Source organism: Anopheles gambiae, chromosome 2 (genome assembly GCF_943734735.2).
Source record: "Anopheles gambiae chromosome 2, idAnoGambNW_F1_1, whole genome shotgun sequence".
Classification (NCBI taxonomy): domain Eukaryota; kingdom Metazoa; phylum Arthropoda; class Insecta; order Diptera; family Culicidae; genus Anopheles; species Anopheles gambiae.
The window spans coordinates 73,828,938-73,842,148 of NC_064601.1; the positions used below are offsets into that span (position 1 = coordinate 73,828,938).

Genomic DNA, 13,211 nt, shown 5'->3' on the forward strand with positions numbered 1-13,211 from the left:
TCTCCAAGATCTGCCGCATGGTGAAGATCTGATCAGTGGTTGATTTTCCGTTTCGGAATCCTCTTTGATAGTTGTTACCGACTATCTCTTCGACGTGTGGGAAAAGACGATCCTGAAGGATCAGGGAGAATATTTTATAGGCGGTATTCAACACCGTAATACCCCTGTAGTTGTTGCAGTCCAACCTGTTTCCCTTCTTGTATATGGGGTAGATGACGCCGAGATTCCAATCACAAGGTGTTGGATTTTGCTATAGGCAGAACACACTCTTAAGTTAGGCAATTAATTAATAACGCCCATGCATAGGCAACACGCATTACATGTATTTTCCTTTTAGACGAAAATCCCATTTTAACTAGAATCCAGTTGGAATAGTGTCAACGCTACGAGAATTAAATAACAAAATGTATGTATCGCTAACGGAGCACGTAGGCTCCTGATAAGAACACCCCAGAAATTACAAATAAATCGAGTTAGAATACCAGTCTAATTAACTAAGTTCTGTTTTCAACTTTTTGGTGAATAGTGCTGTTATTGGGAAGTTCGATTCTCATTAAAAGTGACAAGACCTTCTTGGCAAATTCCGTAGTTAGCTTGGCGGAAGTTTGCATCGGGGTGCCAACCTTTTTCAAGGCTTTGGCTCAGGAGTACTGCTCCCTCAATTAATACAGTCCACGAGAGGGAGTAGGCTGTAGAAACCTACACAAAAATCACAGCTATCAAATCGTTATCCCTCACTTCAGTAACAATTTGAAGAATCTCGTTTTCAAGTCTTGTACCTCCATCCTTGACCAGTTCAGCTGCAATTCCGTCGGTTCCGGGTGCCTTGTTATTTTTAAGCCGACGGATAGCCTTTCGTGTTTCTTCTATGCTTAGTGACACTAGCTGGCATTGCGAAAAACATAGTTTAGTATAGGTATAATGACGAGCTATACGAGATGTACTGTGACCTCACTGTCGTACAGCGTATCAAGCTCACCAGGCTCCGGTGGGCTGGACATGTTGTACGCATGGAAACGGACGACCCAGCCCGTAAGGTATTTTTAGGCCGTCCACAAGGACAGAGGAGGTGTGGTAGACCCAAACTGAGGTGGTAAGATGGCTTGAAGGCATCCGCCATTGAGGCCGGGATAACGGACTGGCAGACGACGGCGCGAGATCGTGAGCGGTTTCGGGCACTCTTGAGGCAGGTCAAGACCGCAAAGCGGTTGTAGCGCCGGAAAAGTAAGTAAGTAAGTATGGCCAAAGGCTTATTCAAGAATTGGAAGCAACAAATCTTTACTAGCTTTGATAAAAAAATGACGAGAGAATTTCTCATGAATATGAAAATTCAATTGGGTGAGAAGAAAATTAACGTTGCTGGAATTTGAATCGTGAGCGGTAACAGCATCAACAATATTAGTTATTGGAAAGAGCTGGATGCTCATGATTATACCAAACCATACTTCGAGCACCCAATTACAAAACAAAAAACAAAAAAAAACAAAATTATGTAACCCCTGACGCGCCCCATTTACTTAGATTATTTCGAAAATGGTTTATTGACCATTGGTTTTTATTTAACAGGACAATTATCACTGCACAACCTTTGCGCTATCTAGTGGAAGACAGATTCGGAGCGAAGGTAACTCCTCTTTTTAAGTTAAGAACGTTAAACTGTACGCAGAGCAGCAGGACTGTTGTCACGAACTACAGCTGTGTCATTAAGACGATATATGCCTAAAGAAAAATAATTAGCTGGCATATAGAAATGGTAGATCTATGGTTTATGTATCTAACTCATTCCATCCCAAAGCCAAATTGCATTACAAAACATCGTACACTGCAAGTGAAGACAAGTTAAAAGCTTTAGATGACATGTTTAATTTAATTTAAACCATGGTAGTTGTTGGCAAAACAAATATGCAAATATTTCAAAAAAAAAAAAACATATTAATACAGATTGATTCGTAAAAAATGTTGTTTGTCGAAATGAAGGCAAAGCGCGATATCAACTTTTTATCCACGCATAAGGTAAATATAAGGTAAATAAGGAAATTTTTCAAAAGACTCACAAGGATGGAAAACTTATTGACGGACTTAAACTAAACGAATTGTTCATACATTTACAGACCTCCTTCACACACATTTCCCTGATTTTCCAATATAAATTCTCAATAGAAAATCATTAGAATGAGATTCTGCAATAATAAAAAAGGGGAAGTTCGAAGGAACAAAAAAGAAAGACACCAATGGAAAGACAAGCGGGTAAAAAAATTAGAAGAATAATGAATTAGTCGTTGTATACATTGCGCACTGTGGCTCAATTATTATTTTTTGTTAACCAGAATTTGATTTTAGTTTTGTTTTCGATTTTTTTGTTTTTGATTTTTTGTTTTGTTTAGTTTGTTTTGTTCTTAGTTCTTTTTATTAATATTGGTTATATTAACTTATCATGTTGAAAGGCATCATTCTTGATACTTTTATTGGAAAAACTGTGATATTTTATTAAAAGAGTGCATGTCGGTAGTCCCAATCTGTTAAGATTCCAGCGGCTCCAGGCGGTTCCGATTACTTCACCAAACTTTCTAAACAGATTGATATAGTGTGACCTCAAAACGTATCACCCAAGTTGCTTGTAAACCTGTTTTTAAACCGGGATAATTTATATATAAATGTGAAATGGGGAAGAGTAAGGAAGCGTGCGCGAGCGACGGAATGTGCGCGAGAAGGAAAGAATAAAGAGAACGAGCGATAATGAGCTAGGAAGGAGAACGCGGTTACGGCGGGTAACGCGGAGCGAGAGGGAAGATAGGCAGAAGCTATAAAAGCAGTGCGCGCTTTGTGAACGGGGAGTTAGTTTGGGACCGATAAGGGAACTGTGAAATGTGAACTACTAAACGAGATGTGCGAATAAATCGTGTAGAACTTTACTTTCCGGTGTCCGTGTTTACTTCCCATATCAAATCTAACTTCACATAAATGCTGAAGCAGAGAAACAAGCTATACTAATTGAACTATATCACACTAAAGACATTATACTAACATAAGTCACACGTAAAGATGTCGATCTGCATAGGTCACTTTAGAATATTTGTAAATCTGTAGGATTGCGCCCAACACTAGATAATTAAAACTCGCGACTCGAGTTTTCTATGGGAGCAAAAATCAGCACAGTTACCATATTCACCGGAGAGCGCTAGCAAGTGTCAAGCAAGAGCTACCCGCCAAGGACTCCATGTAAGATTTGCTAGCAAGGTGATTTAAAAATGTAGAAATAAATTCAAGCTCCAAAATCTGTGCTGTTAACTGAATTCTGAATGTAGTTCTTGGGGTACTTTTTACAAATTGCTGTGTTTCGTTAGCGATGTTTACATTTTTGGGTTTGTACGTTGACTTAATTTCCCCTCTTTCCGTTGACATACAAACCCGCTGCGCGAAGCTATCGAAAACTTCTCAAACTCTCGCTCAATGTAACTAGAGAGCAAGAACCAATAATGATGAAGCGAAGTGAAAGGATGGGGTAGAGGGGAAGGAGACGAGAAATCGAACGTGGGTGTGAACAATTTTTCGGCAACTATCAATTTTGCGCCAATACGGTCGCGTCCCGGAGCTTTTTTGTCAGAAAGAGATAAACACATACGGCGCGCTCTCTCGGACGATCGTAAACGCTTCAATCGATCAAGAGCTTCGATCGGTTCTTCGGACGTTTCTGCTCAATTTTTCGATCGCTTTTGGCGGAAAGCGATCGAAAATCCGAGCTACAAAACTGCTCGATTTTGTCGTGCGGGTATGTTTGATCGTCCCCTAGACCAGTGGTCGGCAAAGTCCGGCCCGCGGGCCAAATGCGGCCCGTCGCAACATTAAATCCGGCCAGCGAAAGGATTTGACTGATTTTGAAAGATGGGAAGAATCGATTCGTACACAAATTACTGAAGATCTTTTAGTATACCATATTATACCGTACTTTTTCAACTTTAATTAAAGTACTATGGAATGACACACCGTTCAGTATGTTCCAACTCGAGGTCAGTATCCCCATGACTTTTGCATGAAAAAATTGCCATTTTCGGCAGCCTGCAGAAAAAAACTAGGAAAGATAATTTCTTTACATTTACAGCTGTTGAAAGGGAATTATTTAAGCTTACTTGCACAAATAAGTTCACGTCTTTGCAAATCGCCTTTCGTCAGTTATCAAGAATTTTCACCGTGGTGACGGTGTACGAAGACATGCATGATTTAAGTTCTACCTTGGATGTTCATCAATTCCTGCTAAGTTTTCGCTACAAAATTGTTGGAGTAGAGTTTTTGCATCACGTTGGTGCAGAAAAAAATCGATGGGACACAAGTGACGGATGTTGGACCTGTTTGCGGACTAGGGTGTCATATCGAAATTTTATCGAAATTCACATGCTGCAATAATTGCAATGACCTGTTGCTGCAATGATTGCATTGAGTTTTCGCGTAATTGTTTGCCACTGCGAAGCCACTGGATGCGATTTCTAATTCCTGATCTGTTTATTCATGTTTCCCAGGTATTATTTTACTGTTTGGTGGGTTGCATCGATCTCCCGGTCCAGCTAACACAGTAAAGTAGACACTTGTCCCTCTGTCTTCATTTCAGTTTCTTTTGGAACCTCAAAAATGAACCTGGGCTTTCTTTCGATACTTTGATTGTTGCCTAATAGTGCCAAGATGATGGCGACCAAAATGCCGAAACGGGTATATACGACGTCCACAAACTTCCACACGGAGTCCATTTTGGACCCAATCTTTGATCACGCACGCTTTTGATTCACTATTTTGACCATCATGGTTAGAGTTCGACTGACAGAGGTGTCAAATTTTGTCTGCGAACTAATGGGATACTACTTTTCAAAGTGCAATTAACGTTTTGTTAGTGCGGGTTAAGATAAACCCATGAAAAGTCCACGATTGTTGTCCATTTTGTATTGCAACCGTTATGTAATATTAACATTATTTTAACACCACAATAAGACTATCGAAATGAAGGTCGCATAAAATTTTATAATGATAAGATACACTAAAGTCTGGTTGCAATAAATGTATTTAAAGTTTTGCATGAAATTGTAACCGACGCAATATATGGAAAACAAAGTTTTAGATATAGTGAAATAGCTGCATACATTTTTCCCGCTATACTATTTGTTCTTAACAACATGCCCGTCATGGGTTCAATCCCCAAATAGACCGCGCCGCCATACGTAGGACTGACTAAGCCAAGCCAACAAATGGGTACAGGCAGGCCTTGACCGACATCGGTTGTTGAGGCAAAGAAGAAGAAGACTATTTGTTCTGCTATTCGTTGTTTTTAATTAGACACAAATCAGTTATTTTCTTTTTTATCTGTTTTAGGGATATTTTGCATTTTTTGTATTTGAAAAAAAAAATAAGAACATTAAAAAAAACATCTGTTGTTTTAACGAGAACGACGATTCCACGCTGTTGCTGATAAGAGTACAACGCTGGTCAAAGTGCTAAAGTTTCTCATAAGGAATCATTAATCAATGTATCTGACATGGCATTACTTGTCCATAAAACATTTTTATATTTACTAAATGCACGTTTGCCTTGATAATTTTTAGCCAATAACACTTTTGTATCATCCCCAGAATAGCCTTAATATTTTTTTTGCCGCGTGGGACGATGAGGTCATCAAGAAGCGATATTGCTCTTGCTTTGTTATTTTTTGACTTATCACACTATTGTCCTACTTTTAGCGATCCTCAAATGATTAAAGTAGGTAAAGTAAAGTAAAGTAAAGTTTTTAAGTAGGTACTATCAATTTTGAACCATGATTGGAGACAACATAATTATAGGAAAATAGCAATAATACCAATTGCATTGTTTAACATTATTAACCAATTATTTTGTTTCTAAAATTTTATAATGTAATATTTAATGCACAATCATATAAAAACCACATTCTCCTGGCCCGCGGCTTTAAATCATTTACTAAATTTGGCCCTTTGCCTCAAAAGTTTGCCGACCGCTGCCCTAGACGAACGTCAAATTCTTCCAGTTTTTTTCTGCTATTGAGTGGATTGAATCGAAAATTTCTCGGAACTGAATTTGTCTGTATAGGTGGTCGGATGCACTCCGATTGAACTGCTTGTTCAAACCTTTGTCGCAAGGCACGCACTTCACGTAACACCAATCCATGCTATGGACGTATGTAGGAGCAGCATTTGTTCTTTGAACAGCAACTGGTTTGATATTGTTGCTCATAAAAGAATGGACATTAGTCATTGGTGGTGGACCGAGATCTTTTAATGCAAATAATGGAAGTGACGAGCAATATAATGATGTCTTTGTAACATCTTCGATTTCACTTAGTGACCGTTTGGCACGTTGCTTGTTAGATCGTCCAGCAACATTTTTGGTTTTGGTTGGTTGGTTTACGGATCGAATTGAGGAAGCTCTTTCTATTTTTTGAGTAGTTTTCTGAATCGGTGTGTTTGCTGCAGGAAATAGATCAGTATTCTCTGATGCATATGTTGTACCAGATGAAACAGTAATTGTTGCAGTATGTTGCGCAGGTTTTTTAGGTGATGATCCTGCTGGCCTCGACGGCATTGGAAGTGACGGAGAAAACAATGGTGGAGGCGATGTAATGTATTCGATTTCAGGTGCTGGCGGGGGAGGAATCGTCACTGTGGACAGAACACGTATGGGCGAAAACGGCACAGCTTTTGTTATCGATGGTCCAGCTCCTCCGGATGACGAAGGTGCTGGCGGAGGTGGAATCGTTGACCATTGACAAAACCCGTACTGGAGAAAGCCGCGCACTTGTCTGTATAGATGATCCAACTTCTTGGGATAACAACGGTGTCGCTGGGTGAGAAAACATTACACGTAATCCGGTCGCTCCTGTTGACAGTACTCGCACAGGAAGAAATTTCGCACTTTGTTGAGAACGTGTTATGGTCGATTTTACCATTTCAACGGATTTCAGTGTGGATGGTTGTTGTAATGCTATAAACAAAAACGAAAATTATTAATAAAATGTGTTCAATAGCTCAATTAAAACGATGTGTTCTACACGGTGGTTCAACTTAGACTCTAATATTTATCGTTCATGCATTTTTCTGTTCCTATATACGTACGCGTTCTCACTAACACTTACTCTAATCGTTCCTTAGATTATGGCTACTTTTATGCTATTAACCTTCCTGCATACATCTAGGCGCTAACAAAATGTCTATTTTAAACACTCGTGCTTACTTGTGTAGATACTTACAGGATAAGTATTTAGCTCCATTTTAGCACATGCAATTTTTGCGATATGGTCTAATTTAAGATTAACACTTTCGATTTCACTTTGCAAGAACACTTCAGATTATCAAGGATGATTAACGCTCTCTGTTATTATTTCGTTCACAGCCTCAAACCAACAAAACAGTGGGTCCCAAGGACGCAAAAACCCGACGGCGGCCTGTGTAATCTGAGCTCTCTACAAAACTCTCCACGAAGCTCTCGTTTACAGTCTTGTCGAGAGCTTCGCCACAGGCGCCCGAACCATCCGTCAAGCACACATCTAAACGTTCTGGTTTCTTCAGCCGCTCACGCATACCAATGTGTTTGCTCCACTCCCTTTTTCGGATTGCTTATAGAAATGATGATGCTGTTCACATTTGCTTTACACACACATGCATGCTATTTATTGAATTAGCGCGTGGCCACGGAGCTGAAAAAATGTTGAAAAAATTTTCAACTTTGTCAAAATTGCTTGTCAACTGCAAAAAAGAGCTTTTCTCGTGGCCGCAACAAAAACATACACAAGAGCGATAAAAAGCTATAACATCTGAATATCTTCGATATTTTGTTTAAGAAGCACTAACTAGGTACATAAATCAATTAGAATCATGCATTTTAGCATTATTATCATAACAATGGGTCACAACTGCGCCAAATAGCTGTTTGTTAACGCTTTTTCACGAACGTCAAATTTTGTCAACTTTTGTCAACTTTTTTTCCTGGCTGCTCCAGGTCACAACATTTTGACAAAAGCTCAAAAAAGTTACAAAAGCTCACATTTTGAAAAATTTGTCAGCATTTTGTCACTCCCGTGGCCTTTCGCTTAATAATATCACTCTCCCTTCCCACATGTGTTTTGCATACTCCCGCTGTGTAGACGGCAGAACGCTTTCCCCCTTCCAAATTTACCGTTCTTCCTCCTCTCGTTCTTCCTCCACTCGTTTTTCCTTCCTCCTACCGCGCCCGGGGTACCATCCGTGCTGCGCGTGTTCAGCTGGCTTCAGTTTAATAATGACGTCATGAACAGGCGCTGCGCGTGTTGAACCGGCTTCTGTTAAGTAATGACGTTCTCACCGGGGGCTGCGCGCGTTTCGACAGGTTCTTGGCGTTGGTTTGTGGCAGTATTGTGCTGAACGCTGTCCAAATAAATGAACCAATAATGAATGTATGTAGTATGTATTACTACGAAGAGTTTTGCGCATAGGATTACATCAACACTTACCATAATGTTTTAAAACTGGAAAACGTTTTCTTTCCATCGCTCACTTTGAACATTGTTGACGAGGCCAGCATGTAGTATTTGATAAATAGCGCACAGACCTGTAACTTTTTAGACGCCAAGGGTTAGTTGAATGTACCTGCACAAGCACACAGCAAGAAGCTTACCTCAACAATTTGCTAGGATAAATCATTCCATAACTGAAGAAGAAGGAACACGGCCCAAAACGTAGACGAGCAAAGTACGTCGCAAAAGAAATCGCACCTCACTTCAGTACATCCTTCCACAGGGAAAGTTCTGGACAGACTGAGGATGCCTCACACTCGGATGAGAGCGATAGCAGAAAAATCATGGTTGATCGAGAGAGATGGGTAGACTCGGTCCAGCGCAATCCGCTGGTAGATGCATGTATGTGTGACGAACGAAAGACTTCAGACCCCGCTTACCCCCTAATTCCTCCATCATTTTTCGTCACACGCACACTAATGAGTTTAGAATGTGTCTCTACAGTTTATTATACTAATCTACAACATAACTGAAGCTAGCTGCTTCTTTTATACCCGTCGTATATGCTATGGTCTACTTTGTTTTTCCAACACCCCCTCTTAGACCTATCGCAAATCGATGTTTCGTAAAAACTGCTGAAGAAAACCCTTTCGTAAACATATCCGCAAGTTGGTTTTCGCTTGGAATATACTTCAGTTGAATTCTTACGGTCTGGATACATTCTCGTATGAAGTTGTATCTGATGGGGTATATAATTAACGGAGTATTAAAATGCACGCCAAATTCGGTAAGCAGATTTTTTAACCACATTGCTTCGCAGGATGATTGGCTTAACGCAACATATTCCGCTTCTGTTGATTACGAAGACATCTTCCTTGATTTCTTTTTCCAACTGTCATATGCTGATCGTACAATTTCATTCCAGCTCTGCGGCGCCTGTTTTTTTTTTTTTTTTTTTATTAATACAATATCCGCCATCAAGGCTAAATAAGGCAGACTTAAAACTAAATAAACCCTAACAAATAAACAAAATAATTCATGAAAAACTAAGCCTAACTAAACTAGTCTAGACCTAGCAAAAAAATTAAAGAAAAAAAAACAAAGGTAGAGCGTAGAGACTATCAAAACTTAATGAAACTTAGAAGAATAATTAAAGAGAATTAGAAGAAAAAATACGGTTACGGAAAGAGTTGAGAGAGGAGTCGAAATCAAAGAGATAGTAAAAGTGGTTAAACAACCTGAAACAGGATAGAATAGGATCATTGAAAGTATAGAGAGTATGACGTGTTTCAATTGACAGAGGATCACGAGGACGAAGGGAACGAGAGGGAACATACAACGAGATGGACGAGAGTAAATCAGGAGCATCAGTATCAGAAAGTAATAAGCCACCAATAAAACATGCCTGAGACACTTGACGGCGGAAGCTTAAAGAGTGAAGATTGAATAACTGCAATCGCGTTTCATAGGGAGGTAGTGAGGCAGCACCGAACAAACGACGGAAAGCAACCCTGGTAAAAAGGCGCTGAATGCTTTCAATTCTCGAACAGCCATCAATAGTAGGAGGATTCCAGATGATGCTAGCATATTCAAGAAGAGGCCTTACCAGAGCACAATAAAGGTTTCTTAAGAAGCTTTGATCTCTAAAAATAGAGGTAAAACGTAAAATAAACCCAAGAGTTCGATTAGCTTTTAGTAGAACCTCATCAAGCTGCAGTTTAAAGTTAAGACGACTGTCGAGTATAATACCAAGGTCACGGATGGACAAAACACGAGAGAGAGACGAGTTAGAGAGAGTATAGTTAAATGAAATAGGAGAAAGAGAGTGAGAGAAAGAAATAACAGAACATTTATCAGGGCACAAGCGAAGTAAGTTGGATGAACACCAATGAACAAATGCATTAAGGTAATGCTGAAGACTCATACAATCAGAAGAAGAGGACACAGGTAAAAAGATTTTGATATCATCCGCATAAAGGAGATGACCATCAGGAGGTAAAACATTACAGACATCATTGATGAACAAAGAAAACAGAAGTGGACTTAGCACACAACCCTGAGGGACACCTGACGTACAAAAAAACTCCTCAGATAAGTACGACCCGGTTTTAACCCTGCAAGATCGATTACTTAAGTATGAGGACAGCCAGCTAATAATGCCATCACCAAAACCAAGTTTAGATAGTTTAGCTAATAGTAAAGAGTGGGGCAAACTATCAAATGCAGCATGAAAGTCAGTGTATATTGCATCAAGTTGGGTACCTGCCTCAAAAGATCTGAAAATATTGGTAACAAAAGACATGAGATTAGTAGAAGTAGACCTACCAGGCATAAACCCATGCTGTTTAGGGCTAATAGCGGAACTACAACTATGAAGTATGGTTGGAAAGATACATAGCTCAAAAGTTTTGGCTGTGGCACATGTTTGAGTTATCCCACGATAATTAGAGACAATGCTACGGCATCCCTTTTTGTGTACCGGAAAAATCCAACAGGATTTCCAAAGAGCAGGAAAGACCCCGAGAGAAAGTGAAAGGTTGAAAATTTTAGCAAGGTGTGGAGCAAGCACGTCCTTACAGTTTATTAAAACTGAGGCAGGAATGCCATCTGGACCAGGAGTAAAAGAACGTTTCAACCCAAATAACACCTGTACAACTGTTTCAGAGCTAACCGAAATATCGGAGAGATTAATTAAGTTCTCTGGCGTGTAGAGTAGCCCACCCTCAATAAGGTTAGGGTCACTAACCAGTGGCTCAAACATTTGGGAAAAATGTGCAGAGAATAGCTCACAGATCTCAACAGGCGTAGAGGCAGTTCGAGAATCAAGTACCATTTCATTAGGTAACGTATTGCACCCTCTTCGAATCCTAACAAATTGCCAGAAGGATGCTGGATCAGAACGGAAACGCGATTGCAGTCTACTCGAATAGGCCTCAAAACAAGCCCTGTTGTATAGTCGATGCGCAGAGGCAGCGTACTTAAATAAACGAAAGTTGAAAGCAGATCGGTTCAGACGATACCTCCTAAGATATTTCATTCTATCCTTTTTCAGGTTGCGAAGAGTACGATTGGACCAGGGAGGATTAGGAGGGGAACGAAAAATAGGTGTACATGAAAGGAGTGCAGAGGTTAACAAAGCATTAAACGATTGGACAGCCTCGTCGACCGATGTACATTGATAAAAAAAGACCAGTCGGCACGAGATAGAATAGAATTAAGTTTACGATAGTCTGTAAGACGAAAATTATAACGAACACTCAATGAATTAGGAACAGAAGGCAATTCATTCCTAACCCTACTAGCCCTAAATAAAGAAGACGGTAACGCAATTTCCAGAGCAGGATGATGGGCATCCTGGGGCAGGAGCAGTGACGAAGCAGGATACACAGAAGAACAAGCAGCAGCAGCAGAGTTAGAGAGCACCAGGTCCAGATAATGATTTGAATGGTTATGCACCCCGTTCAGCTGATAGAGTTCATGCAAATTTAACACATCCAAAAAGCAGGAACTGGATGAATTCAAAGAGATATGAGGCACATAATGTCTCATAGGTAAAGATGAATCTGACCTTACTGCGGCTGCAGGCGACCACCCTAACGCCGGTTGATTGAAGTCGCCAAGAAGGATAAGATGATCATTCGGTTTCATATGCATGTATGCATCGCTGATGAAAGCAGAAAGGGATTCGAAATAGTTGCGGTCGCTGCTCAAATACGGTGGCACATAAACAATCCCCACATAAAGACGAAACTTAGGAAAAGAAACACGAATACATAAAGCTTCAAGCGTAGGTTGATTCATGTTAAGTGCCACAGACGGATAACGACTGGAACATGCAAGCAGCACACCACCCCCACGCGATCGTTCATTGTTTAACCTGCTGCGATCGCAACGGTATATATTGTAAGAATCACTATCCAGGACCATATTGGATGGAATCGATTCATTTAACCAGGTTTCAGTAAGGGCAAGCATTTCAAACCCTGATTCATTCGCAGAAAGGCGCAATTCATTATATTTGGTGCGAAGGCCTCGAACATTTTGGTAATAGATCACGAAGGGGTCTATTAATTGTGAGCTATCCGTTTGGCAAACGGGCTGATCTGTGGTGAGCGATTCGTGTTGCTGAGATTGTTCTGTGATTGAAGCCCCACCCCCGGTGATAACTGAGGGGGTGTGGGAGGAAACTCCGGTTGGATAGCCTCTAGGATCTCGGTCATCTGGGATAGTGATTGATTCCCGCGCTGTGGGGATGGCGATCGATGATCCAAAAAATGATCCGGATGAGCGGTGCTTTTTGGCGCAGCAGAAGAGCAATTTGCACTGCTTGAACGATGCGAAGTAAGCGCAGAAGGGTCAAATCGGGCCCTTTCATGTATACGTTGCTTTGGTAGGCCACGATCAACAAACTCACGAACAGTAAGTGAAACTGGCCAAATAGTAGATTGAAGCGCCAGATCCTTGAGTGATTTGGGAATACTCACTTTAAACGATATAAAGGACATCAAATCAAGGTTTGCGCCCTTTTTCGTGAGACGGTAAACATCTATGTTGTCGGTTGGCAGCACAGCTTTAAGCCACACACGCATATCATCAGCGGAGACATGCGATTTGATGTTCGTGAAGTATAACCATACTTTTTCTGCTATGCCAGTGTTCGTGGTATCATGGTTCAAAACAGGATCAGAAGATGATTTTGTATTTGTTCGGCAGTGCCCAGCACTAATAT

At 40.5% G+C, this 13,211-nt stretch overlaps 1 long non-coding RNA gene across 1 annotated transcript; it reads right to left on the bottom strand.

The window, feature by feature from the left end:
- Positions 1–5,115: 5,115 nt before the first annotated feature.
- Positions 5,116–9,419, bottom strand: LOC133391512 (uncharacterized). The gene is made up of 3 exons (XR_009765014.1): positions 8,644–9,419; positions 8,480–8,583; positions 5,116–8,393 (listed from the first exon to the last, which is right to left on the bottom strand). It is a non-coding gene; the product is annotated as an uncharacterized LOC133391512 (long non-coding RNA).
- Between the last annotated feature and the right edge of the window lie 3,792 nt (positions 9,420–13,211).